The 25,749-nt window shown below is 43.3% G+C and overlaps 1 protein-coding gene across 2 annotated transcripts in view; it reads left to right on the top strand.

Moving 5' to 3' along the window:
- The window catches only part of LOC144598892 (E3 ubiquitin-protein ligase Midline-1), a 266,261-nt gene that overhangs the window by 24,925 nt on the left and 215,587 nt on the right, over positions 1 to 25,749 (top strand). The window contains exon 1 of one of the 2 annotated variants that reach the window (XM_078409458.1): positions 6,582 to 6,708. The exons of the other annotated variant lie outside the window; for it this stretch is intronic. The gene's annotated coding sequence lies outside the window, so the exon portion shown is untranslated. Of the gene's footprint in view, positions 1 to 6,581; positions 6,709 to 25,749 lie in introns of those variants that run through there. 2 annotated transcript variants of the gene reach the window in all.

Genomic DNA, 25,749 nt, shown 5'->3' with positions numbered 1-25,749 from the left:
TTTCTCCAGAGATGCACCCTGACTTGCTGAGTTACTCCAGCACTTTGTGTCTATTTTCAGCAAATATGCTGTATTGGATTGAAAGAAATAGAGATGTTTTGCAGTTTCACCTAAAATGAATGTTTAGGTCTTTTGACAGTAGAAGTGCAGATGCTGTCTCCCCTTCAGTTACATGGGTGGGTGTGACAGGAAAATGAAGAATGGGTAGTGATGGGCAGTGATCCATTAAGGGATTGATCCATTTGGAAGACTAACTACTGAAGAGGGAATGTTTTTTTGGCTGGGGGTTCATAAAATATTGAATATGCAGTCATATGTAGTGGGAGGTGAGTAGAGGTAAGATCTTGCCAAGGTCTAGGAAGAAGAGGGTGTGAGAAACAAAGTATTGGAAATGGGCCTTATCTGATTTATTTTCAGTATGTGATTCATGACCAAAGTCAACTCCCATATGGACAAATATCAAACATTTACCCAGCATTGAAAACACAATGAAAGGAATAGATTTTTTTAGTGTGGTGACTCACTGAACCAGTTCAAATTATTATTATAACTTAAGAAATGAGATCAGTTCAATTGTACAGACAACCACCAAGACAAAGCATTTTGAAGACATTGTTTTATTTAAATCTGTGAAGAAAGAATATTTATAGCTGAACACAAAAGTGTTAGATGGTCTATAGGAATAGAGGGCGAGGAGTAAGTCATTCAGCCCATTGAGCTGGTTCCATGAATCATTTAGGTCAAGGTTCAGCTGTGCCTCCATTTACTTGCCTTTTTTCTGCAGCTATTAATTCCCCTTCTTAGTAAAAATCAGTTGGTTTCAGCTAGGTTCTTTGAATTGACCAAGCATCAACCAGATCTTCCTTTGAGGACAGAAATCCAGATTTCCAATACCCTTTGCGTGTTGAAATAATTCCAGAGGTCAGCACTAAATGGTTTCATCCAATGTCAGGAATATGGTTTCTGCTTTTGCCTTCATACCGGAAATAGCAGGAATACAGTTGGGTAGCAAAGCGGGTTATGGCAAGTCAGTTGGCTTTTTGCATTGTATGATATTTCTGATTGCATATCCTAAATATTCTGAGTATTCATCAGCCTATTTATGCTGCAAAATTTTATCAGGTAGAATGCTCAAAATGCTAACAAAATTAATTTGAGCATCCTGAGTCAACAATACAAAGGTGACGGGATATCTACAAAATTGTGGCATTAGGAAGAAGATATGATGCTTCAGCAGCACATGTTGACAGTGAAGAAGAGGTAGAAACAGGAAGAGTAGTTTTGGTGACCCGGTCATTGAAGCATTCACTTCAGTATTCAACGGTGGTGAAGAAAATTGGGATATACCAACCTTAAGGGAGTTACATTGAATTAACACTTGAACTTGGTGAGTGCTGAGCTGGAATACAATTTTGCCCTCTGATTACTATGCTTTAAACCTCAAAGGAGTGGAAGAGATTTCCTGAAAGTACGTTGATGAGGACCAACTCTTGGTGAGAGTGAAGACCTTTGCTAAAATAGTTCCAGGGATTAAGTTATGTGAAGTGGATAGTAAGTCTTCGCTCTCACTAATATCCTCATGTTCTTTTTAAAGTGTGGTGCTTAAATTTGGCCATAATACTCCGTCAAAATCATTATGTTAAACCAGTTTAGAATAGCAACCTTGCCTTATTTGTGTGCTCTGTGCCTCTATTTAAAAAGCAACAGATCCAGGATTCAATGATACTTTATTGGCACAAGTAGCTCGGTACAGTGAAATTCTTTGTTCTTCATACAATCCGGTAAAACCTTACTGCACACCCCACCAAGGCAGTGCACAAGGGGTTGCCACATTTCTGGCGCTGACAAAGGTACAAAAGGTTAATTGAGCAGTCTTATCTTCTTGCGGTGGCGGACCAGGCCTGCCACCCGCATGTGACAGCAGGCCCCCCCCCCCCCCGCCAGGTCCTCCTTCATTGTGACACTTGCAGACTAGTGTACACACATCCTCAGGGCCATCAGATCCATCTTAAATATTGTACCATGCAGCTAATTTTCTTTCTCTTACCTCGATTCTAACGTTTATTGCTTCTCACTTTGTTAATCTCATTTCTCCAGTCTGGCACTGTCTTTAATCTGTTGCTGTTATCACAAAACCTACCATATCTTAGATTCAGATTTAGGTTTATTATTGTCACATGTAACATTGTACAGTGAAAATATTTATTTTGCATGCTATCCAATCAAATCAGATAATACTATACATAAATACAATCAAGCCAAACTCAAATACATTAATAAGAGCCAAGGGAAAGGTACAAACACAAAATATTGTTCTCAGCATTATAGCATCATAGTTCCAGAGGCAAAGCCCAATGTCTGTAATGAGTTGGAAGAGAATCGGGCTGTACTCTAGCTTATGGAAGGAGCATTCAGAAGCCTAATAATAGAGGGGAAGAAGCTTTTCCCACATTTGGTGATGTGCTCTTTCAAGCTTCTGTATATCTGCCCCACAGGGAGCAAGGAGTAGAAGGGATGACTGGGTTGGGAAAGGTGTGAGAGTGTGTCAATTTGTATTAGGTCTACCCAAGCCCTAATAGTTATCAGAAACACCAGTGGTCTCAAAAAAATAGACCCCCTTACGATTTTGCTGTTGATTTCCCCTGATCAGTCTTGCAGCCACCGGGCATTGACTCGTGTTAGGAATGGCATGCATCCTGTTGGCTTTGAAACGGGTTTGGCAGGGCTAGTTGGATAGAAATATCAAAAGAATTTCTGTCCGGACCACAGCCATAATTGCACTCAAAACTAAATGCGATTGTCCTGTAGTATACAGCAAGAAATCACAGCGGTTCAGTTGCTGCTTGTTTCCTAATGTGCTCTCACTGCAAACAAAGTGCTGGCACAGGGAGCTTTTCATCTGCTGTGTTTCCAAGCAACTGGGAATCGGCTGACATCTGTGGTCTGTGTTGTCTTGAATAGACTGGATTCATAATGTCTGAAACATGAAATTTTAATAGCAAAGAACTGTAGTTAACACCTGGAAAGAGCAGTCATTATCTCAAAGGCTGTATGAGTCAAGTGTGTTTACGTTTGTGAGGATATGACTGAGGTTTTTTAAATGATGAAAGGTTTGGATGCACTCCGATAGGGTAGATTGTTTGAAATGGATAAGGACGTTAGGATTAGAGGTCATGTCTATAAAATCTATCGCCTCTTTGTTGGGTTAGAAGTCAGGAAGTTTTTACATTAGTTGGCCTTGTCCTCTGAAATAATTGCCAGGATCTGGTTTATAATCTCAGATAGCTCTTTATAGGAACAGACTAGTGTACATCCATTTTCATGAAAAAAGGAAAATGAGAAGACTATTCGGCCCTTCAAGTACTTTCCAGAATTCAACTAGGCCAAGACCAGTCAGTACCTGAGCTCTTTTTATCCTCAGGATTGTGGTAAGGAAGGGAATCTCTTCAACCTCTTGCTTCTGCGGTCAAAAATCTCTACTTGCTTCAATTGAATCAGTACCTAATTTCAAGAGTGCTAGAATGCAATAACAGGGATATAATGTTGAGGCTCTATAAGACGCTGGTCAGGCTGCATTTGGAGTATTGTGTGCAATTGTGGGCACCATATCTGAGGAAGGATGTGCTGGCCCTGGAGAGGGTCCAGAGGAGATTTATAAGAATGATCCCAGGAATGAGTGGGTTGACGTATAATGAGCGATTGATGGCACTAGGCCTGTACTCGCTGGAGTTTAGAAGAATGAGGGGGGACCTCATTGAAATGTACTGAATAGTGAAAGGCTTGGATAGAGTGGATGTAGAGAGGATGTTTCCACTAGTAGGAGAGTCTAGGACTAGAGATTATAGCCTCAGGAATGAGATGAGGAGGAATTTCTTTAGTCAGAGGGTGGTGAATCTCTGGAATTCTTTGCCACAGAAGGTTGTGGAGGCCAAGTCAATGGATATTTTTAAGACGGAGATAGATCGATCCTTGATCAGTGTCAACTGTCCCATATTAGCCGGGACATCCCGTATTTTTGGCTAAATTGGTTTGTCCCGTACGGGACAGCCCTTGTCCCGCATTAGGCCCGGGGGGGCGCTGTAGGCCCGGGGGGCGCTGGAGGCCCAGACAGTGTAGGTCCGGACAGTGTACGTCTGGACAGTGTAGGTCTGGAGGCCGGGCGCTGCCTAATGGAGGTTGCGTAGCAACCCGCCTCCCGGCCCGGGCAAGCGCCATTGGTGGAGCGGGAACACGTGGTCGCTGGCTGGGTGAGGTCACGTGGGGTGCGGGGCGGTTACGCCACCTTGTCCCTTATTTGGGAGTGAGATAGTTGGCACCCCTATTAGTGCGGGTGTTGGGGGTTATGGGGAGAATGCAGGAGAATGGGGTTAGGGAGGGACAAATAATTCAGCCATGATTGAATGGTGGGTAGATTTGATGGGCCGAATGTCCTAATTCTGCTCCTATCACTTTTGACCTTATGATCTAAGAAGTGCATGGAGTTCTGCCTCAATAACTACCACCTGGTGGCACTCACTTCGACCATAGTGAGGTGCATCAAGAGACTGACTATGGTGCAAATCACACTTGCCTCAGAAGTGATCTGCTCCGCTTCAATTTGCCTATCACTACAGCAGATACTATTTCACTGGCTGTGCATTCTGCTCTGGCCCAGCTGGATAACAGAAACACATACAACAGATTGTTGTTCATCGACCACAGCCCAGCATGCAACAGGGGAGAAGTCCAGAGTGAGACTCATCCTTGATTGTGCTGGCGGCCTTGCTGAGACAGTGTGGTGTCTTAGTCTATGTGCTTGTGAAGGTGCTTCAAGCAATATTTTAATTGTACCTGAACATCACTGTGCTTGTGCAAACGACAATAAACTCGACTTTACTTGAATTTACCTGGAAAGGAGTCTTCTGAGGACAAGTAAAATATAAGTGCTCTGTGAATGCTCCATTGCACACAGTTCTGGTCGCCTCATTGCAGGAAGGATGTGGAGGCTTTGGAGAGAGTGCAGAAGCAGTTTACCAGATTAGAGGGTATTAGCTATAAGGAGAGTTGATCACATTGTTTTCTCTGGAGCATCAGAGGCCGAGTATTTGCTGCATTTTCATCACATGTTTAGCTACACTTTGTAAAGACACAATTACTAAAAGATAAAAAAGTAAGACAGAAGGATTGAAGAGTTGTAATAGTCTGAAGAAGGGTCTCGACCTGAAACGTCACCATTCCTTCTCTCCCGAGATGCTGCCTGACCTGCTGAGTTACTCCAGCATTTTGTGAATAAATCGATTTGTACCAGCATCTGCAGTTATTTTCTTATAATACTTGAAGAGTTGTAAATTGTGAATCAAGAGAAAGGAATGTGGGTGGAAGGGGAAGGAGGGTAGAAAGAGGTGTGTGCCCAGGTGGGGTGCAGGGGAGAGAGGAGGAGTGGAAAGAAAGGGGTGGAAATGGGGGGGGGGGGGTAAGTTAACTAAAAACAATTTGAGGCAACTTAATCCCCACCTTTCCCCAAACCTATTTCTACCCTCGACCTCCCAACTACATTCCTACCTTTGGCTTCACAAAATAGAATTAAAATCCTTTTATCTCACACCTTTTCATCTCTGGCCTTTGTCCAACCATCTGCTTATTGAAAACTCTCCTCGCCTGTATCTACCTATTGTCTATGAGGCTTTGTTCTGCCCCTCCTCTCTTTCAGCTTTCAACCTCCTCCATCCCCTCAACCCCCCCCCCCCTCCATACAATTAGTCTGAAGAAAGGTCCCGACTTGAAACGTCACCTATCCATGTTCTCCAGAGATACTGCCTGACCTGCTGATTTACTCCGGCAATTTGTGTCTTTAAACATAACTTTGGGCAGTGGTGAGGTATTTGGTTTTGCTTAGTTGACTTTCAATGTCCACATGAAATGGCTGGCAAGCCACTCAGTTCTACCAGTGTTTAACAGCACCATACCAAGGAAGAAGCAATGATTAATGGCCAGTTATGCGCACATCCAGAGATAGAATTATAAATAAACCTTTAAGTGGCGATGGTTTTGAGGATTTGGAAGCACAAATCAAAAAGTGTTAGATGTTGAATTTGTGCCACGGCATAAACTGGCAATAAAGGAAGTCAATGAAAATTAAAATCACAAAAGGTGTAAAATCTCCTGCTGACAACTGTTTTACACTCGTGAAACAAAGTCAAACACTCCAAGATATTTAAAGGATGTGAATTTATGGGCGATTATGTTGCCGCAGTGAAGTGTGTGTGAGCTGATTTATTGGTTTCCCTGTATCCAGTCCAAAAACATAATACATAATAACACGCATGTCATAATATATGTGCTTTAGTTTGTCAACTGTAATTTGTTACAAATATCATTTCTCCTCTTATCTTACATAAGCAGTTTTTTTTTTAAAATCACAAGCAGCAGATATACATATTTTTTGTAGATCACTGCATCTTAAAAGGGTTGTACTCAAGCAGAATTGTAAATGAATGCCATTTTCTTTGAAGCGACAATCTGTGCCTTTTGTGGATAAAAATAATTTCCATTTGCATTTGTGCGATCTTGAGGAAGGCGTTCATCTGCTGTGGTACTCAGAAAGCATCAAAATCTTGTACATACAGAACCAGAGCCTAGTATCAAGTGCTTTTCCATGGCATATTGGTAGTGATAAGGACTATTGCAAGAAGACTATTCTAGAAGGAAATATCAATGTTTTGTGGTTAGGTAAGTGCTCGCTTAATATGTTATATTTTGTTTTTTTTGAGCGTCTTGGCTGTTTGGTAACATTCATGACTTATGAATCCTTGATTAACAAAAAATAAGTGAGTGTTGAAAGGTGGGGGTGAAAGAAAGAACTAACATAACTGGATGAAGTGTTTCAGGTGAGTGTTTTAAGGGGGATATAAAAACGATTGGAAGAGGGACTGAGCAGCAAGGGTTGTAAGATCAGAAGAGGACCCAAATGGTGGCCAGAATTGGAGGCCTATGTGGAATAGCTTTCATCTGTCCCTAGAGACTTGACCAAAGGTAGAATGGTGAGCCTGAGGCAATTTAGACTACTGAAATACTCCACTGGTTTAACTGAGCCCTCTCCCTGGCCCCACTGCGAGGAAATGCAGTTAGGTTTTGATGTCCAATATTTGCCTGTCATTTTGATGTTAATTAGTCTACAAACCTGCCCCAGTTCCTTTTGAATGCAGTCTGTCTTTGTACATATTTATTTTGTCAAATGCTGCACAGATGTGGGGATTTGTGGTGGGTGGTAGGCAGTCTCGCACAAACACTCACAGGCAAAACAAAAGTTAATGGTTAAACATGGGTTTGCACGGATTAAAGGGTAATGGGAGTTGACAGCTTTTGTTTGCCCTGCAGTCTTGTCATTGATAATGTTTTACTGATGGCCAAACAGTCTGTGTTATGATAAGGTTACAGTGATGACAGACAATGACAGCATTTGAGATTGCATGATGTAAGGTGAAATGACCGAGTTATTAAAAAGTGGTAATTATTATTTTTCTCATCAACTGACATTGCGTTCTGTTCATTTAACGGATGGTACATTCATACTGGCATGGAGCAGAGCTGGAGGACACTAACTTCCTCCACCACTTGACATTGCACTTCCATTCTCTGTTGCTCAGCATTCTTCTCACCAGGCACTTAAGCATGAACAAATTGCTGGCTGTATTATTTCTGATGTTGAAGTTATGAAAGTATAGAACAAATCCTCAAGATAGGAAATTATCTTGGGTCTCCAGTCCGATAACTTTTTTATTATTTCTCAGAACATGGGTGTCACAAGCAGAGCTAGCATCCATTGTCCATGATAAATTAGCTGTAGGCTTTCCTCTTAGACTTTTGCGGTTTTGATATATTGATAGTGTTCCCAGAGTATAGTTAGTTAGAAAATTCCAGGGGCTTATCCGGTGAGGGCTTTTTCTTTTCAGTTATTCATCACTTAACTACTGTTTACAGAGTGCACTGCAACAATTTAACAAGATTGCTTTGATATCATCTCCCAAGGACTGCAATCTTCACCAACAATAATATAGAGGTGAAGAGGCAAAGGAATGCCCATCTTATCCATGTTCCTGACATCCTATCATGCTCTGACATGTTTCCTTCATGTCTGGATGTTGATGTCACTGGATATGCCAGCATTTATTCTTTAACCCTTTGTAGCTCCAATTGAGGAGTCAGTTAAAAGTCTAGTGTAGTGGCTGGGGCAGAGAAACTGTAAGGTGAAAGGATAAACTCAGTCAGTGTAATCTTGGGGAAAGTTCCAGAATGAAAAAAATATGGGGTTTTGAGGAATGAAAACCACGAGCACAACTGCACAATTATTCCCAATTCTGGACAACACACTTTAGAGAAGATGTGAAGACTTTAGGTTATGAGGGGATCTGAGGAAGTATTTAAAATCATGATGGACTATGTACGGACTAGATAGGAACAATTCCCATTGGTGGAAGGCTCAAGAACTAATGTGCATTGAGTGAGGGTGATTGGCAAATAATTCAAGAGTGACAAAAGGAATTTATTTTTACAAAGCAAGCGGTTATAGTCTGGAATGTACTGCTGGACTGGCCGTGGATGGTGGCGTTCAGAATGGAGCTATATAAGAATTTATTGGGGCCTTGAGAGAAGTGATTGGATTAATTGCTTTTACATAGAGCCAGTAAAGACTCAACAGGCTAAATGGCCTCCTTCCACATTCTGGAATTCACATTTCCATTTAGGCCTGAACATCGAAGCCACGGATATCCTTCATGGAGGGCCATGTGGGTTTTTAGTAATCTAATAGTTTTATCATTACCATGATGAACGTTAATTCCAGTATTAAATATCTCCAATGTGTATTGTACAGCTGCAAGTGAGGGAAATGAAGTCACAAATTGATAAGGAGTAAATCTCTGTCATTTGTAAGTATTTCAGCAGGGATTTCATCTGCGTGGTATTTTTCAACTGCTAAATGGCTATTTCAGATGCTTGTTTGCCAACAATGGTAATGGATGGTGCACTGGAATGGAGCCAAGGACTCTGGCATGAAAGAGTCTCAACTGAGGAGGACGTTTCCTTCCAGCAAGTCATGTCTGGCTCTCTGTTCTTCATGTTTTCCATAAGACCATAAGCCATAGGAGCAAAATTAGGCCATTTGGCCCATCGAGTCTGCTCTGCCATTCAATTATGGCTGATATATTTTTCCTTCTCAACCCCATTCTTCTGCCTTCTCCCCATAACCTTTGATCCCACTACTAATCAAGACCTATCAATCTGGGCTTTAAAAATACCCAATGTCTTGGCCATCACAGCCCTCTGTGGCAATGAATTCCACAAATTCAGCACCCTCTAGCAAAAGAATTTCCTCCTCATCTCAATATAGACAATAGGTGCAGGAGTCGGCCATTCGAGCCAGCACCGCCATTCACTGTGATCACGGCTGATCATCCACAATCAGTACCCCTACCCTGCCTTCTCCCCATATCCCTTGACTCTGCTATCTTTAAGAGCTCTGCTACACTGCACTTCATTATCTGTTACCTAATCAACTACTTTAGGGCTAATTTGTAAATTACTCAAACCTGTGCCTTTGGCTCTCTGTTTAAATCTTCTTCCCCTCTGACTCACCTACTCGCTCTTGCTGCTTCTGGCTGCTGCTTCTCTCCAACCTTCATTGTAAATGTACGTCCTTTTATTCTGGTGTTGTGTCCTCGAGTTCTAGACTCTCCCATTACTGGAGACATCCTTTCCACGCCCACTTTGATTCTGCCTTTCATTATTTGTCAGGTTTCAATGAGATCCCCCCCCCCCCCTCACCCTTCTAAACTCCAGCGAGTACAGGCCCAGAGCCATCAATTGCCCCTCATATGTTAACCCAATCATCCCCAGGGTCATTTTTGAGATTTCTTCTTGTTTTTGGCCCTTAATGGGATGGGTCTTTGAGTGAAGAGTATCCACTGAGGAGGACTGAACTATCACTTCCAACATGCTTTCTGGCTCTGTTCTTAAATCTTTTCTCTCTTCACCCTCAATGGGGTGCGTTCTTGATAGTTTGCGCCATAGATAACTTTGACAGAGATGAAAAATCCATAGATGCCATGATTACTGGCAAGTTGCTGGATGTTGCTTTTGGTCATGAAGCCTCGAGTCTCTTCTCTTGTGCAAGCTATGGTGGTCTTCAAGGCAGGCCAGGAACTGTGACCCTTGTGTGGTGGTTCTTGCTGGGAGGGTGGCACCAGGTGGTCCATGAGGCGTTGCCACAGGAGAACTTCCTTTGCAGGATCTATGGGTCCTTCATTGCTTGATGTCTGCCATAACCATCTCTTTATCAAGGCTCCACATCCCCTCATGCCTTTACCCCATAAACAGCAGCCATTTTTATCTTATAGTCCAATGATCTTAACATTCACAACCATTTATAAAAAAAATAGAATTCCAGATGTCTACAACACCTTGTGTCAAATATGATAGCTCGGGTAGAATATTGTTCCCATCAGAAAACACAAGAGCAGGTCTAAACTTGGATGTTCCTTTCAATATTCTAAATCAATGAATTGATAAAGTTGACCACTTTAGGTATTTGGGCAGCTTACAGCCCAGTGGTATGAATATTGATTTTTCAATCTTCAGGTAGCCCCGACATTCCCTCTCTCTCTATCCCTCCCCCACCCAAGTCGCACTAGCTTCTCATTTTCACCTAACAAACAGCTAACAATGGCCAGCTTCCTTTATCACCATTACTTTTTTGCTTATCTTTCATTCATTGTTCTTTATCTCTCTACATCATCGCCTACATCTCTCATTTCCCTTATCCCTAACCAGTCTGAAGAACGTTCTTGACCCGAAATGTCCCCCTTTCCTCCTCTCCAGAGATGCTGCCTGTTCCACAGAGTTACTCAAGCTTTTTGAGTCTATCTCGGGTATTTCTTTAATACCTAAGGGTATCCTTCGGCTTTATATTCTGTTTAACCTATAGATTTAAGAAGAGATGGCACTGTTTCAATGGGCAATGAAGGAGTTAAGTGTTCTGTAAAAATTGGAATGAATGTCAGTTTTGTTTTAAGAAAACAGGAGCCTCGGCATTCAATTCTTTGAGGCATTGCATCTGTAAACCATCACCTTACAGATCAAAGTGCTGCTCTCATCTCTGGGCCCGGGTCACTTGAGTCAGAATCCATTAGGCGTTTATGGGGAAATGTATGTGCAGACTCAGGATGAAGACCCAAGGTCGTTAGTCAAGCTTGCTCTCGGGGGCATTTTAACCCTCCTGGCAGTCCCTCATTCAGCAGAACTGTTATTAGATTCTCACCAGATAAAGACCACAAATAGTTCTTACTTCCCCTAATACTTTGTGAAGAAAGAATGTACAAAAGTTGTCATTGATGCTCCTTTGGTCAGGTAAGCAAATAAAATACTTCTGAAGTGATATGTTGTGGCCAGCGCGCAGTGAGCTGCCAGAACCAGCAATGGGAAGCAGCGAAGGAGGAGCTTCAGCTCTGTGCCGCCATTCATAAAGAGCTTGGCTGATCCTTATCTTAATACCATCCATCTGGCTTATTCTGCACCTCTCAAAAAGTGTTGCCAACAAGACTTTATAAACTTCACTTTCAAAATTTCAGTTGAAGCATTGACAGGACTATATTTTAATAACTGAAGTATTCAGTCTGAAGAAGGGGTCTGACCTGAAACGTCACCTATTCCCTTTCTCCAGAGATGCTGCCTGACCTGCTGAGTTACTCCAGCATTTTCTGTCTCTCTTTGTTAGAAACCAGCATCTGCAGTTTCTTCCGACATATATTTAATGACATTGGTTAAATATTATGTTGGAACCTGGAAAACTTTCAAACCCCTCTTTGAATAGAGCCATGATTTTCCTTGCATCCACATAAGAGTGCTGTCGATGTCCTCTCGGTTTGCTCTCTCTTTAAAAAAAAAAAAATCTTCTGGAGTGCAGTGCCCCCTCTGTATTTTAGTGGAGTGACAGACGTGATAATATGCTCAAACTTCTGGACTAAAGCCACAAATATCCAATTCTTTCTGGAGTCCTGTATAATGCAGGACAGGTAGTAAACCTGGTCAGTGCTGGAATCAATCCCTTTTGATCCTTTCGTCCACCCTTTCTAAGGCAGGTGTATCTTCCTTTAGGTACAAAGGTCAAATTACCACAGAATATCTGTGGCTGCCTCTTTGCAAGAAAGATCAGTTTACTGTACGGTGTTCCCTGCACACCTAGGTTTTTCTAAACACCAAATTAATGTCAATAAAACATTATGTTTTTCTATTCCTCTGTTCAAATTGGACAGTTGCACATTTCGTACTCAACCTCCAGTTTTTGTTTTAATGGCTTAACCAGTCTGCATCTCTTTGATTCCCTTTCTATGCTCCTCCCACTACATTTTCCCACCTACTGTAAGGTATACTGTCAACAAATCAGGTCTTACTCCCTCATTGATGAAGATTTTAAGTAACTGATGTTCAGCAAGTGATCATTGCAATACATCACTTGCCATCCTGAAAATGCTGACACAAGGAACTGCAGATGTAGGAATCTTATGTAGAACACAACTTGCTAGAGTAGCTCAGTGGGTCAGGCAGCATCTCTGGAGGACATGAATAAGTGACATTTTGTCATAATTGTGTGCAGCAACACTTGGGTTGTATCTAATCAAATGCCTTAAGAAAATCCAAATTTACTTCAAACACAGCTCCCCCTATCTTCCCTGCTAGGTACACTAAGTTTAGAAATAAAGCACAGAAACAGGCCTTTTGGCCCACAAAGTTCACGCTGACCATTGATCACCCATTCACACTAGTTCTATGTTATGCCACTTACACATCCACTCCCTACACAAGGGGAAATTTACCGAGGGTCATTTAACCTACAAACCCACATGTCTTTGGAATGTGGGAGGAAACTGGAGCACCAGGAGCAAATCCATGTGGTCACAGGGAGAACGTACATGCTCCACACAGACAGCGTCCGAGGTCAGGATCGAACCTGAGTCTCTAGTGCTCTGAGATCAGACAATAATCATAATCATCATCATAATCCTAATCATACTTTATTAGCCAAGTATGTTTTGCAAAATATGAGGAATTTCATTTGCCATACAGTCATACCAATAAAAAGCAACAGAATACACAAAATACATTTTAACATAAACATCCACCACAGTGACTCCTCCGCATTCCTCACTGTGATGGAAGGCAAAAAAAAGTTCAATCTCTTCCCTTCTTTGTTCTCCCGCAGTCGGGGGCCTGGAGCCTTCCGTTGACGGGACGATCTTACTCCCATAGCCGGTGGTCAGGCCCTCCATATTGGGGCGATCAAGCATCTGCATCAGGGGGGAATCTCAGCTCCCCCGAGCCGATAGATCGGACCTGGGTCGGGACTGGTGGAAAACCTTTTGCGATTTGGAGCTTCCCGACATCAGTCTCTTCCCGAGACTGCGAGCTCCTCGATGGTGAAGTCCGCAGGCCACGGTTGGAGCGTCAATCCCAGCAAGGGATCGCGTGCTCTGATGGTAAGTCCATGCCTCGTGGTGGGGCTCAAAGTCAGTCCCGAGCACGGCCTCCAGCTCCATGATGTTAGGCCGCAGAGCAACCGGAGATACAATCCGGAAAACAATCGCATCTCCGGCAAGGTAAGAGGTTGAAAAAAAGTTTCCCCCGACCCACCCGCCCACCCCCCACATAAAACAAACCAGAGAACATTAACACATACTTTTAAATCACTCCAAAAATAATAAGAAAAGACGAAAAAGACAGACAGACTAAGAAATAGAAAAAAATTGAATAACCATGTCATCTTGAACTGCAGATGTAGGAATGCAGATGCAGATGAGTTCTTTCATATTATGATCACTCTTTCCTAAAGCTGAACTGTCCATTGCAGCTTAGTTGCATTGCACCTCAAATCTAATGCATAATTTCAGGTGCCAGGGAACTCCTAAAACATTGTCCATCTAATCTTGTTTCTATTATCTGCTTGATATTACCTAAATTACTATTCTCACCTGGGGACTTAACATTTCTCATTAGTTTTAAGAATGTTCACTTACCTGAAATTCCCCTTCTCCTTAATAGATGGCACTCAACATATTCCATTTACTGGGATACTGGTGAGCCCGTGGTTTAAATGGAGCCATTTCTAAGGAACAGCGTCCCTCTTATTTCCAGTGCAAGTGCTATGGCCCAATAAATTGAAACCTTTGTCTCTGATGCCATTCTGTCGGTTGTACATTTAAAGCAACTTGTTTGTCTCTCTGCCAATTGGTCTATCACTGAGCAAGGAAACCAGACATTTGACATTTTGTTTGTCAATTTATACCCAAGTCCATGGGTTGTCATGTATGATGAACCACAACAATTACATCCTGCCTCTCCTACTTTTATTCCTTCCCCAGCAATTAGGAGAATGGATTTTGTCTGGAGACATCCCTTGAGAGGGATCCGTATGTTGCAAATGTCATCTTCCCCAGATCCTGCACGCTGAATAGCAGTGTTTAATGGTGCCATTAGTATTGCTATCAGCACAATGCTGCTCCTCAGCTTCACTCATTAATGCTAACTGCACTGCAGGGTGCGAAAGTTTGAAATGTTTTATGTGACATTTTCACTTTTTCTTATTTGCTCCTCTATTCTCTGCACTTCGGAAAACTATTTGTCTCCCTTATCTCAGAGATTGTTGAGATGACCAGTAATGCAGTTCTTGTTTGCCTGCTTGTTTCTCTGCCTTTTGCTTTGTGTCTCTTCTTGTCTCTGTCCCTCTGAACAGCCAATATCAGTGTGTAGCAGTGAGGAATCGAACCTGGAATGTACTGGCCCCTTTACAGTGGTCAGGTAACCAGGCCAACTGACCATGCCTGCACACCCCTTTCTCAATGCACAACGAGAATGAAACCTGGGACTCTCTGTCATTTTTGTTTCCTTTCTTGAGATAATTTGCCTGTCAGACTTGAACAATGTATGGGCAGCAAATAAAAAGAGATGCTCGGTGGCTGGTAAATTGCATCACAGAAATACAAGGGAGGAGGTTAAACTTTTTATGAGCCATTAGGACATCTGTTTTGAGATTACTCCACAATAAAGCATTGCCTGACCATGGTGTTGTTATACAATGTCAACAACAATCTATTTTTTAGTGCTCTTCAAAAAAAGTGAAATGCACTGAATCTGAAGAAGGGTCTCGACCTGAAACGTCACCCATTCCTTCTCTCCAGAGATGCTGCTTGTCCTGCTGAGTTATTCCAGCATTTTGTGAATACCTTCTAATAAAACAAACATTTATATAGAAACATAGAAAATAGGTGCAGGAGTAGGCCATTCGGCCCTTCAAGTCTGCACCGCCATTCAATATGATCATGGCTGATCAATATGATCATGGCTGATCAAATATGATCATGGCTGATCATATCTGTGCCTTGAGTTCTTAAGAGATCTTAAAGTGCAACATGATTAATGAATTACATATCAAGTGCTGTCACAGTCTGATGATGTTCAACACAAAGTAAGCTGGTGTACCAAGCATGATAGATGACCTCCCAGAACATTGGACTTGTTTGACCGTGAACTGCATTGGGCTTTGGAAGCAAAACCTTAGAGTATGCAGAGATTGTGATTTATGGTAGCATATTGTATGAGGTTAATGATATGGGATGTCATTGTGTATTAGATTTGTGGTTTGGAGGTGTCACAATGTATTGAATTTTGAATCAAGTTTGAGCAGATTGTGATGTGCAATGTTACTTTATAGAACAGTGTTGTACATTGCTGGTGCAGGATTTCACAGTGGATTGGTTTTGTGGAAAGGATATCACCATGTACTTGGCATGATTTGCAGAATGTCATGGTGTGCTGGGGTAATGGTATGAGATGTTTCAATTTATAGGATCAGCAATATGTAAAGTCTCATTGTATTGAGTTCATTATGTTTTTTCACAACTCTGTGATATAAAGACTGAAGATATGGAGTTCGGTGGATTGTATTGTAGACAAATCATCATTGGGTTTATCTGTGCCCTTCATTGCCTGGGTTGTATGTTTGATTGGTTTCTTTAAAAGAAACCAATGAATTACTTTCCACTGCCTTCAATAAAATACAAGGTTACTTACAGTAGGTGGTGTAACGGGAGAGCTACTGCCTTACAGCACCAGAGACCCAGGTTTGATCCTGACTAGGGCTGCTGTCAGTGCGGTGTTTGTACGTTCTCCCCGGGACCTCGAGGGTTTTCTCTGAGATAATCTTCGGTTTCTTCTGTCCCTAGTAAGTGCAGGGTAGTGTTAATGTGTGGGGGTCTCTGGTCGGTGCAGACTCGGTGGGCCGAAGGGCCTGTTTCTGCGCTGTATCTCTAAACTAAACTAAACTAAACTAAACTAAACTAAACTAGACCATGCGGAGTAAAATCCATTGCAATGACTTTGTAAGAGTATAAGGTTTCATTGAAGACCATTTGCATCTTATAAAACTTAACTCCCTTGGCAGAAATATACTACAGAAGTGAAAGGCAGTTTTGTTATTTATCTCCAAGTAGAATCCGCTCAGTCATTTCCCTCATGTCATATCAAGTTAATGGTAAATTATAGTGGGAACATTATCCTATCCTGATGCTATTTTTCATAGATGATATCAGTAAGCAAAAACATAGACACATGTCTGTTTATTCTTACATCTCTTTGTGAATTAAATTATGAAGTAATTACTATCAAGGGCAAGTAGGTGCCAGGATCCAGGACGTCACGGACCGAGTGCAGAGCATCCTCAAGGGTGAAGGTGAGCAGCCAGAAGTGGTAGTGCATGTCGGCACAAACGACGTCGGGAAGAAGAGGAAAGATATTCTGCAGCGTGACTTTAGAGAGCCAGAAGAAGACTGAAAAGCAGGACCTCCAGGGTGGTTATCTCCGGTTTGTAGAGTGTCTCCAAGATGGATTCTTAGAGCAGCTTGTACATGAGCCTACCAGAGAGAAGGCAATTCTGGATTTAGTGTTGTCCAATGAACCAGATTTAATAAGGGAACTCAAGGTAAAGGAACCGCTTGGAGGTAGTGACCATAATATGATTAGTTTTAATCTGCAATTTGAGAGGGAGAAGGTTAAATCAAAAGTGTCAGTGTTGCAGTTGAACAAAGGGGACTATGAAGGCATGAGAGAGGAGCTGGCCAAGGTCGACTGGAAAAGGATCCAGGAATGATGGTGGAACAGCAATGGCAGGAATTTCTGGGCATAATCCAGAAGATGCAGGATCATTTCATTCCAAAGAGGAAAAAAGATTCTAAAGGGAGTAAGAGGCAACCATGGCTGACAAGGGAAGTTAGGGGTGGAATAAAACTAAAAGAAAAGATGTATAACATAGCAAAGAGTAGCGGGAAGCCAGAGGATTGGGAAACTTTCAAAGGACACCAGAAGGTAACAAAAAGGGCAATACGGGCTGAAAAGATGAAGTATGAGGGGAAGCTGGCATAGATTATAAAGAAGGACAGTAAAAGCTTCTTTATATATATTAAGAGAAAAAGATTAGTAAAAACAAATGTGGGTCCCTTGAAGGCAGAAACGGGTGAAATTATTATGAGTAACAAGGAAATGGCAGAACAGTTGAACAGGTACTTCGGATCTGTCTTCCCTAAGGAAGACACAAACAATCTCCCAGAAGTACTAGAGGACAGATGATCTAGGGAGACAGAGGGACTGAAAGAAATTTGCATTAGGTGAGAAATAGTATTGGGTAGACTGATAGGACTGAAGGCTCATAAATCCCCAGGGCCTGATGGTCTGCATCCCAGGGTACTCAAGGAGGTGGCTCTAGAAATTGTGGATGCATTGGAGATCATTTTCCAATGTTCAATAGATTCAGGATAAGTTCCTGTGGATTGGAGGGTAGATAATCTTATCCCACTTTGCAAGAAAGGAGCGAAAGAGAAAATGTGGAATTATAGACCAGTTAGCCTGACATCGGTGGTGGGGAAGATGCTGGAGTCAATTATTAAAGAGGTAATAACGGCGCATTTGCATAGCAGTAAAAGGATTGGTCCAAGCCAGCATAAAATTATGAAGAAGAAATCCTGCTTTACTAATCATCTGGAATTTTGCTACAAACTCATGTCTGCTCATCAGGCATCACACTAAAAATAAATGAATACCTATGGCACATCAACAATGAACAAGATTTTGCAGCTATCATCTTGTCATTATTTCTTTGCTGTTTGCTATGCATGAATGATTTGTTATGCTTCCTATCTAACTGCATTTTGAAAATATCTTATGTTGGACACCTTGAGGTCATGAAAGGTGGTATTTAAAAACAGATAACGTTTGGGGGGAAGACTGGAGCACAATTGCTTCAGCAAACCTTGCTGTGTGAACTCGAATGTGAAATGTAACACAAGTCACATTAATGGGTCTGCTAAAAGCCCAATTGATTCATGAAGGAAAAGAAGTCTTTGGAAAATCGGGGTTATATGTCTGAATTCAGAATTACCTTTATTTGTCATCCAAAAAACAAGTCTTTTGGACGAGATTTCATCACCCACAGTCCAACAATAGAGCAATAAAATAAGCAAATTACACAACTCCAACCAACACAAAACACAAAAAAAAAAGAAACATCCATCACAGTGAGTCTCCTCCAGTCCCCTCCTCACTGTGATGGAAGGCCAGAATGTCTTTTCTCTTCCCCTGCCGTCTTCTTCCGCGGTCAGGCTATTGTACTTGCCACGTTCCAGGCCGCGCCGGACAGACTACAAAATCATGCACATCAAGAAGGCTGAACGGGAAATCAGGTTGGTGATCGTTTCACTCAACACCTTCGCACAGGCTCGGCGATCGTTTCGCTCAACACCTTCGCTCAGTCCGTCTTAACCAACCTGATCTCCCGGTGGCTCTGCACTTCAACTCCCCCTCCCAATTCCCAGTCTGACCTTTCTGTCATGGGCCTCCTCTAGTGCCATTGTGAGGCCCACCGGAAATTGGAGGAACAGCACCTCATATTTCAGTTGGGCAGCTTAGAGCCCAGCGGTATGAACATTGACTTCTCTAACTTTAGATAGTTCTTCTGTCCCTCTTTTCCCCTCCCCCTTCCCAGTTCTTCCACTGTCTTCTTGTCTCTACCTATATCCTTTCTTTGTCCCGCCCCCCTGACATCAGTCTGAAGAAAGGTCTCGACCCGAAACGTCACCCATTCCTTCTCTCCTAGATGCTGCCTGACCTGCTGAGTTACTCCAGCATTTTGTGATACCTTCGATTTGTACCAGCATCTGCAGTTATTTTCCGACACAATGGTGCTTTGACATCCCTTTAATGGAGGGATTGAGTACGAGAGAACACAAGAGAAGTAGGAGCAGTCTGTGTTTAAACATTTTTAGGTGATCCCAGCAACTTGAGATGGAAATGAATTACTAAATAGATGGAAGGATTTTTTATAATATGACTCTTTTCCTATTCTCAGCAATGGAACACTATAGATTACCTCTTGAGCTACCTCAAAAGTTTTCTAACTGTGATTTTGCATTAATGTCATCTCTTTACAGCCGCTTTTATTTTCTTGTTTGGTATAACGTATGTATGCATGGGTTTTATCTGGGTGCTCGTTTCCTCCCACATTCCAAAGACATTCAGGTGTGTAAGTTAATTGGCTTCTTAAATCGCTCCTTGTGTGTTGGATGCAAAACTGGGATAACGGATGTTCGTTGGTTGGCGTGGGCCGAAAAGCCTGTTTCCATGCTGTATCTCTGAACTAAATTGCACCAGCTTCGCAAGGCAACAAAGGATACAAGAAAATCAAAAAAATGCATATGATGGAAATCTGAAACAAAAGCAGAAAGTCAGGCAGAATAAACAGACAGAAATAGTCAATGTTTCCTGTTCGGAACCTGTCAAATCTAAAGATGGTTCAATGGTACTTTATAGTCACATGTACCTAAGTACAGTGAAATTATTTTTTTGCATCTAGTTCAATGACAATCCTATTATACATGAGGCACCATCATACTAAGTATAAGAGTATAAGATAATAAACCACTCTGGGTTAGGACACAAGAATCACCATCATGGTACCATCAAGGCACCATCATGTCCCGTTCAAGTCCGAAATTTAAAAAAAATGTTTGTCTTAAATTGGCCATAAGGACAATTGTCTTAAATTGGCACTGGGTCAGAATTGCAGGATTGTCCTGACCAGACAATATGTCAATGTCCTCTACTGCTGCTCCGTCACTCCGTGCAACTGCAGGCCATGTCCGTTCCACGCACTCGGACATGGAGCAGCGCCCGATCTACTGCAACCTCAGGCTGCTTCAGGCCCTCCACTCCACTCCACTCCAATCCAAGCCACTTCGACATCAGCCCATAAACGCGTCGTCTTTCGCCTCTGGCCATTGATCAGCCTCCGTGCTCCGGGGCACCTCCTGCAGCCAACCCAGAGCGCCTCCCAATGCCTCGGAGGGCGCGGGAGGTAAGCCCCAGCCTGCTCACTGGCATCGTTCTTTTCTTCCATCCGTTGCAGCCGCCATCTTGAAGTTGTGTCTCTTGATGTCAATCTTGCTGGCAATATCCTAGATGTTTGGAATTAACAGTAAGTTTGAGTAGATCACTAATAGTGTCTGAATATCTGAATATTTTATGTCCTACCATTTTACCAACAAATATATAAAAAGGTTAAACATTACTTCCCCACATCATGTCAAGAGTAATTGTCATATGTTCTGAAAATGGAACAATGAAATTCTTACTTGCAGCAGCATAACAGGCCTGTAAACAGAGCACTGTACTCCTAGATAACATGTTATGAGTGGGGAGATTACAGACACAATGATGTTGCCATTTACATTTTGATTGCTAATCATAATTTGTTATTAAGGTTCTGGATAAACCTCAGTTAATGTAGGTGATAAGACAGGCAGGAATTTGTACAAGTTTTCCAATCCCTGAAATATGAAATGAGAATGAATTTAAATAAAATGAAAGGATTTTTTAATTAAATATGATTCTGATTATCATTTGGATTGTAGAAATAGGATACAACAGGAACTGATCTCACAAGAATATTTGCTGTTACCAGTAAAACAGATCTGGTTAATTTTTCTAGCCCACCTACCTTACAATTATTTATTTTAAAAACTTTTCTTTTATCCTGCTCACTATGCTAAATGTTCTAACAGGTGTTTTGAAATGACAGGCATAGTAATGCAATCCAGAACAGAAAATTGTTCTGTACATTAGTAAAATGGGTCACTGATTGTAATCCATAGCAACTGGAGGGATTGCTTCTTTACCCTGCCATTTATCTGGTTATAAATTGCTTTATTTGACAAGAGGTTATTTTTGTGGTGTGTTAAACAAAACTCTTTCTGGATAGGCTAAATTTGAATATGAAATACTGCTAGAACAATATTAATTGAGAGAAGGTAACCATTCATTCATTTCATCTTCCAACCCAATGGTCCAATGAGGTCGACCCATCTGTCGCTCTAATGAGGTCTCCAGACAGATTTTTCAGCATGTCACTAAGATGTTTCAAGGTGATCAGCAGTGGTAATGTTTTTTAAAAAAAATTATGAACCAGGCAAAACGTCCAGTAATAATGTGCAGGAAGGAACTGCAAATCCTGTTTTGAACAGAAGATAGACACAAAAATCTGGAGTAACTCAACAGGTCAGGTAGTATCTCTGGAGAAAAGGAATAGGTGACGTTTCGGATCAAGACCTTTCTTCAGACTGAGTGTCAGGGGTAAGGAAAATGAGAGATATAGATGGTAATAGAGACGTAGAACAAATGAATGAAAGACTTGCAAAAAAAGTAACGATGATCAAGGAAACATGGAGCTCACAATGGTCCATGGTTGGCTGTGGGCTAGGTGATAACGAGTTATACAGACTATGAAACAGCAGGACGACAGTGAAACTAGCGCAACGACTAGGGTAGGGGAGGGACGGAAAGAGAAGGGATGCAGCCATTACAAATTCAACACCCATGATCAATATTTTCTTTTATGCCCACTACTGCGTGGAGGTGTCGCCGCTGCAAATTGGCAGCGTATTTGCAGAGACATGTTACATTAGATTCTTTGAAGCCATGGCCATGGTTTTCTTCCAATCCTTCTTTACAGTTCTGCTTTAGGTGAATTCCAAAGTGGAAAGTTATCTGTTGGACTGCTTGTAGAAGTGAGCAATACTAACTGCAAACCTTGCTGCAGAAAACCACCCACCACCCACACTGTAGCCAGAACTTAAGAGGATCAATTAACACAAGAGAGTCACAATAAATTCTTATTTACTTAGCCACTTCAAAAAGGGCAGCTCGTGTTTCAAAGTTCCCAGCACTTCCTCATGGATCTAACAGGGAAGACTCGACTACTCCCAACAGGGAAGGGAAAAGAACGGCATGTACTGATGAGTGGAAATGTAATACTGTGGAGCAGCCACGAGCTCCTCATAGAGCACTGCATTCAGTAAAATGCTTGATTGTGGAAATCTAGACAGCCACTCACTAAAACACAGACAAACCACAGCTCAACAAGTGGCTGCAGCAGCCCAATCATAGAAAAGTTGCAAGTGATTACTTGTAAGTTTCTTTTCTTCTTGGAAATGTTTTTTTTTTGTTTGAACAAAGTAACCATTTGATTACTTATAGCAGACATGTCCAAAGTCCGCCCCGGGGGCCAATCGCGGCCCGAGGTCAGATTTTATACGGCCCGCAGCTTCCGTCTTAAAATGTATTATTTATGGCCCGCCAGCACTGTCTAACAGAATGAAGGTAGGGGGAGGGGGAGAAGGCGACTACACCTCCCGGCAGACAGCACTGCCCGACCTACATCCCCCCCCCAACCCCGTCCCAAGCGGGAGAGACAACGGCGACTGCACTTCCCGGCGGCGGGGTTGAGGGCGTGCGGGGGACGGGAGAGCAGCAGCTGAGCTCTCCTCACCCAGCACGCTCATTGGTAGGCGTTCCCGTCAGTCGGGCGGGTGCCACCCCCCCCCCCAGCGGGAGAGGCGTCGGCGACTACATCTCCCGGCGGTCAGCGCTGCCCGATCTGCGGATTGTCAGACGCGAGGTCCGGGGGGAGCCCATTAGTTAAAGGTCCGGGGGGGGGGGGGGAGCGCATTAGTGAAGGGTTCGGGGGGCGGGGGGGAGCGCATTAGTTAAAGGTCGGGGGGGGGGGGGACGCATTAGTGAAGGGTTCGGGGGGGGGAGCGCATTAGTTAAAGGTCCGGGGGGGGGGGGTGAGCGCATTAGTGAAAGGTCCGGGGGGGGGGGGGGGGGAGAGCGCATTAGTTAAAGGTCCGGGGGGGGGAGAGCACATTAGTTAAAGGTCCGGGGGGAGCGCATTAGTGAAAGGTCCGGGGGGGGGGGGGGGGGGGGGGGGGGGGGGGGGGGGGGGGGGAGCGCATTAGTTAAAGGTCCGGGGGGGGGAGCACATTAGCGAAAGGTCAGGGGGGGGGGGGGGGAGCGCATTAGTTAAAGGTCCGTGGGGGGGGAGAGTGCATTAGTTAAAGGTCCGGGGGGGGGGGGTGAGCGCATTAGTGAAAGGTCCGGGGGGGGGGGGGGGGAGAGCGCATTAGTTAAAGGTCCGGGGGGGGGAGAGCACATTAGTTAAAGGTCCGGGGGGAGCGCATTAGTGAAAGGTCCGGGGGGGGGAGCACATTAGCGAAAGGTCAGGGGGGGGGGGGGGGAGCGCATTAGTTAAAGGTCCGTGGGGGGGGAGAGTGCATTAGTTAAAGGTCCGGGGGGGGGGGGGGGAGCGCATTAGTGAAAGGTCCGGGGGGGGGGAGCGCATTAGTGAAAGGTCCTGGGGGGGGGGGGGAGTGCATTAGTTAAAGGTCCGGGGGGGGGGGGCATTAGTTAAAGGTCCGGGGGGGGGTGGGGGGGGAGCGCCCGTCAAGGTCCGGGGGGGGAGCACATTAGTTAAAGGTCCGGGGGGGGGGGGGGGAGCGAATTAGATAAAGGCTCGGGGGTGGGGGGGGGGGGGGAGGGGGGGGTGGCATTGGCCCGTGGGTATTTTCACATTATCAAATCTGGCCCTCTTTGAAAAAAGTTTGGACACCACTGACTTATAGGAACCAATATTGCATGCAACAATTTCCTCCTCCCACCATGCGTTAGGCCTGATTCCAACGAGTTCTGCCTCCACAAACATTTCTGTCCCTTCGGAACCTCACGGCACACAGAACTGTGGGACTGGTTTTCCCAAGCATCATCAAATGACTCCTCAGAAAATATACTTTTGGAATAGCACTCTTATTTTTTTTTCTCTGTAGCAACAAAGAATTGCAGATGTTGGTTACTACGCAAAAGCACGCAAAGTGCTGGAGTAACTCAGCAGGTCAGACAGTATCTCTGGAGATCATGGATAGGCAACGTTTTGTATCAATACTGAAGAAGGGTCTGGACGCGAAACGTCACTTATCCATGTTCTCCAAAGATGCCGTCTGAAGTGTTGAGTTACTCCAGTGCATCATTTAAATTTTTTCTGCCCTTATTTGCAGCCACAGGTTGATTGGACAATCTATACAACCATCGCTTGTAGGTTGAATGACTTCAGTAAATTGCCCCTAGTGTGTAGTGAAAGGGGGATGACTAGTTTACAGGTGATCGATGGTTGGCATGGAGTCGAAGGACCTGTTTCCATGCTGTATATCTAAACTAAACTATCTCGCGTCTATGAGTCACTTCTGATATCTTGCAGCATGAATGTTGTTCTGCTCCCTTTCAGTTTTACTTTTCCTTGTTCCTCTCCGGTCCCCAATTCCTTAATTTTATATTGTCTTATCAGCCCTCTCCATATCACCCATCACCATAGGTGACTTTTGGAGTCACAGATAGTTACATTACACCACTACTATAGATTTGTGAGCAGTTATGGTCCAACATGACTGATGTATGTGGATTGCTGGGCATATCAGATCACATTGCTTGAGGAGCAACCATTGTTGGTCACTTGAGAACAATATGATTTTATTCAAGACGGACTCTACTTAAAGTAAATCGTTAGCTTGCCTTTAGCCTTTCATCTCTTCTGTCATATTATTGAACTCGCCACATACACAAATCTCAACTGTAACCCTCTGATCTCCCAAGAACTTTCAATTTACTATTGCCCTTAAGCATCCAATTCCCCAATAAGCCAAACTCTCCAATTCCCCAATGACTCCAAAGCACCAGTCGCCCATTGATTTCCGCTCATCAATCCTTTGATATCTCTAATCCTCCAATTCCCAATGGCCCTGGCCCTCCAATCCTGCAATGACTCAGACACTCCAGTCTCACAACGATCTCCATCCCTCCAATTTATCAAAGACTCCCATTCTCCATTGACCCAACAACCTTGACCATCCAACCCCCATTCACTCTGACCCTAAAATCACCCATTGACCCTGATCTTCTAAACCCCTGCGATCCTGATCCTCCAATTCTCCAATGATTCTGACTCTCCAATCCATCACTGACTTCCACTCTCCAATGTCCCAACCTTTCTGACCATATAATTCCCCAATAACTCCCACTCTCCATTGCCCCAAAGACTGACCCTCCATACTCCCATGGACAGTGATCCTTCAATAACCCATTGACTCTAATCCTCCAAGCCCCCAATGTATTTGACCCAATGACCCCAATTCTTAAACTCCCCCTAATGGCCTCAACCCTTCAATCCTCCAAAAGCTCTGACCCTCAAATCAGCAATGTCCCTGACCATCCAATCCCTCATTTAGCATAATCCTTCCAATTCCCTAATGTTCCTTTTCTCTAATCCCTCAAAGGCCAAGACTCTCCAAGCCT

The sequence above is a fragment of the Rhinoraja longicauda genome, chromosome 12 (genome assembly GCF_053455715.1).
Source record: "Rhinoraja longicauda isolate Sanriku21f chromosome 12, sRhiLon1.1, whole genome shotgun sequence".
Classification (NCBI taxonomy): Eukaryota; Metazoa; Chordata; class Chondrichthyes; order Rajiformes; family Arhynchobatidae; genus Rhinoraja; species Rhinoraja longicauda.
The sequence above is the reverse complement of the archived record's forward strand: the minus strand, read 5'-3'. Positions and strand labels throughout refer to the sequence as shown.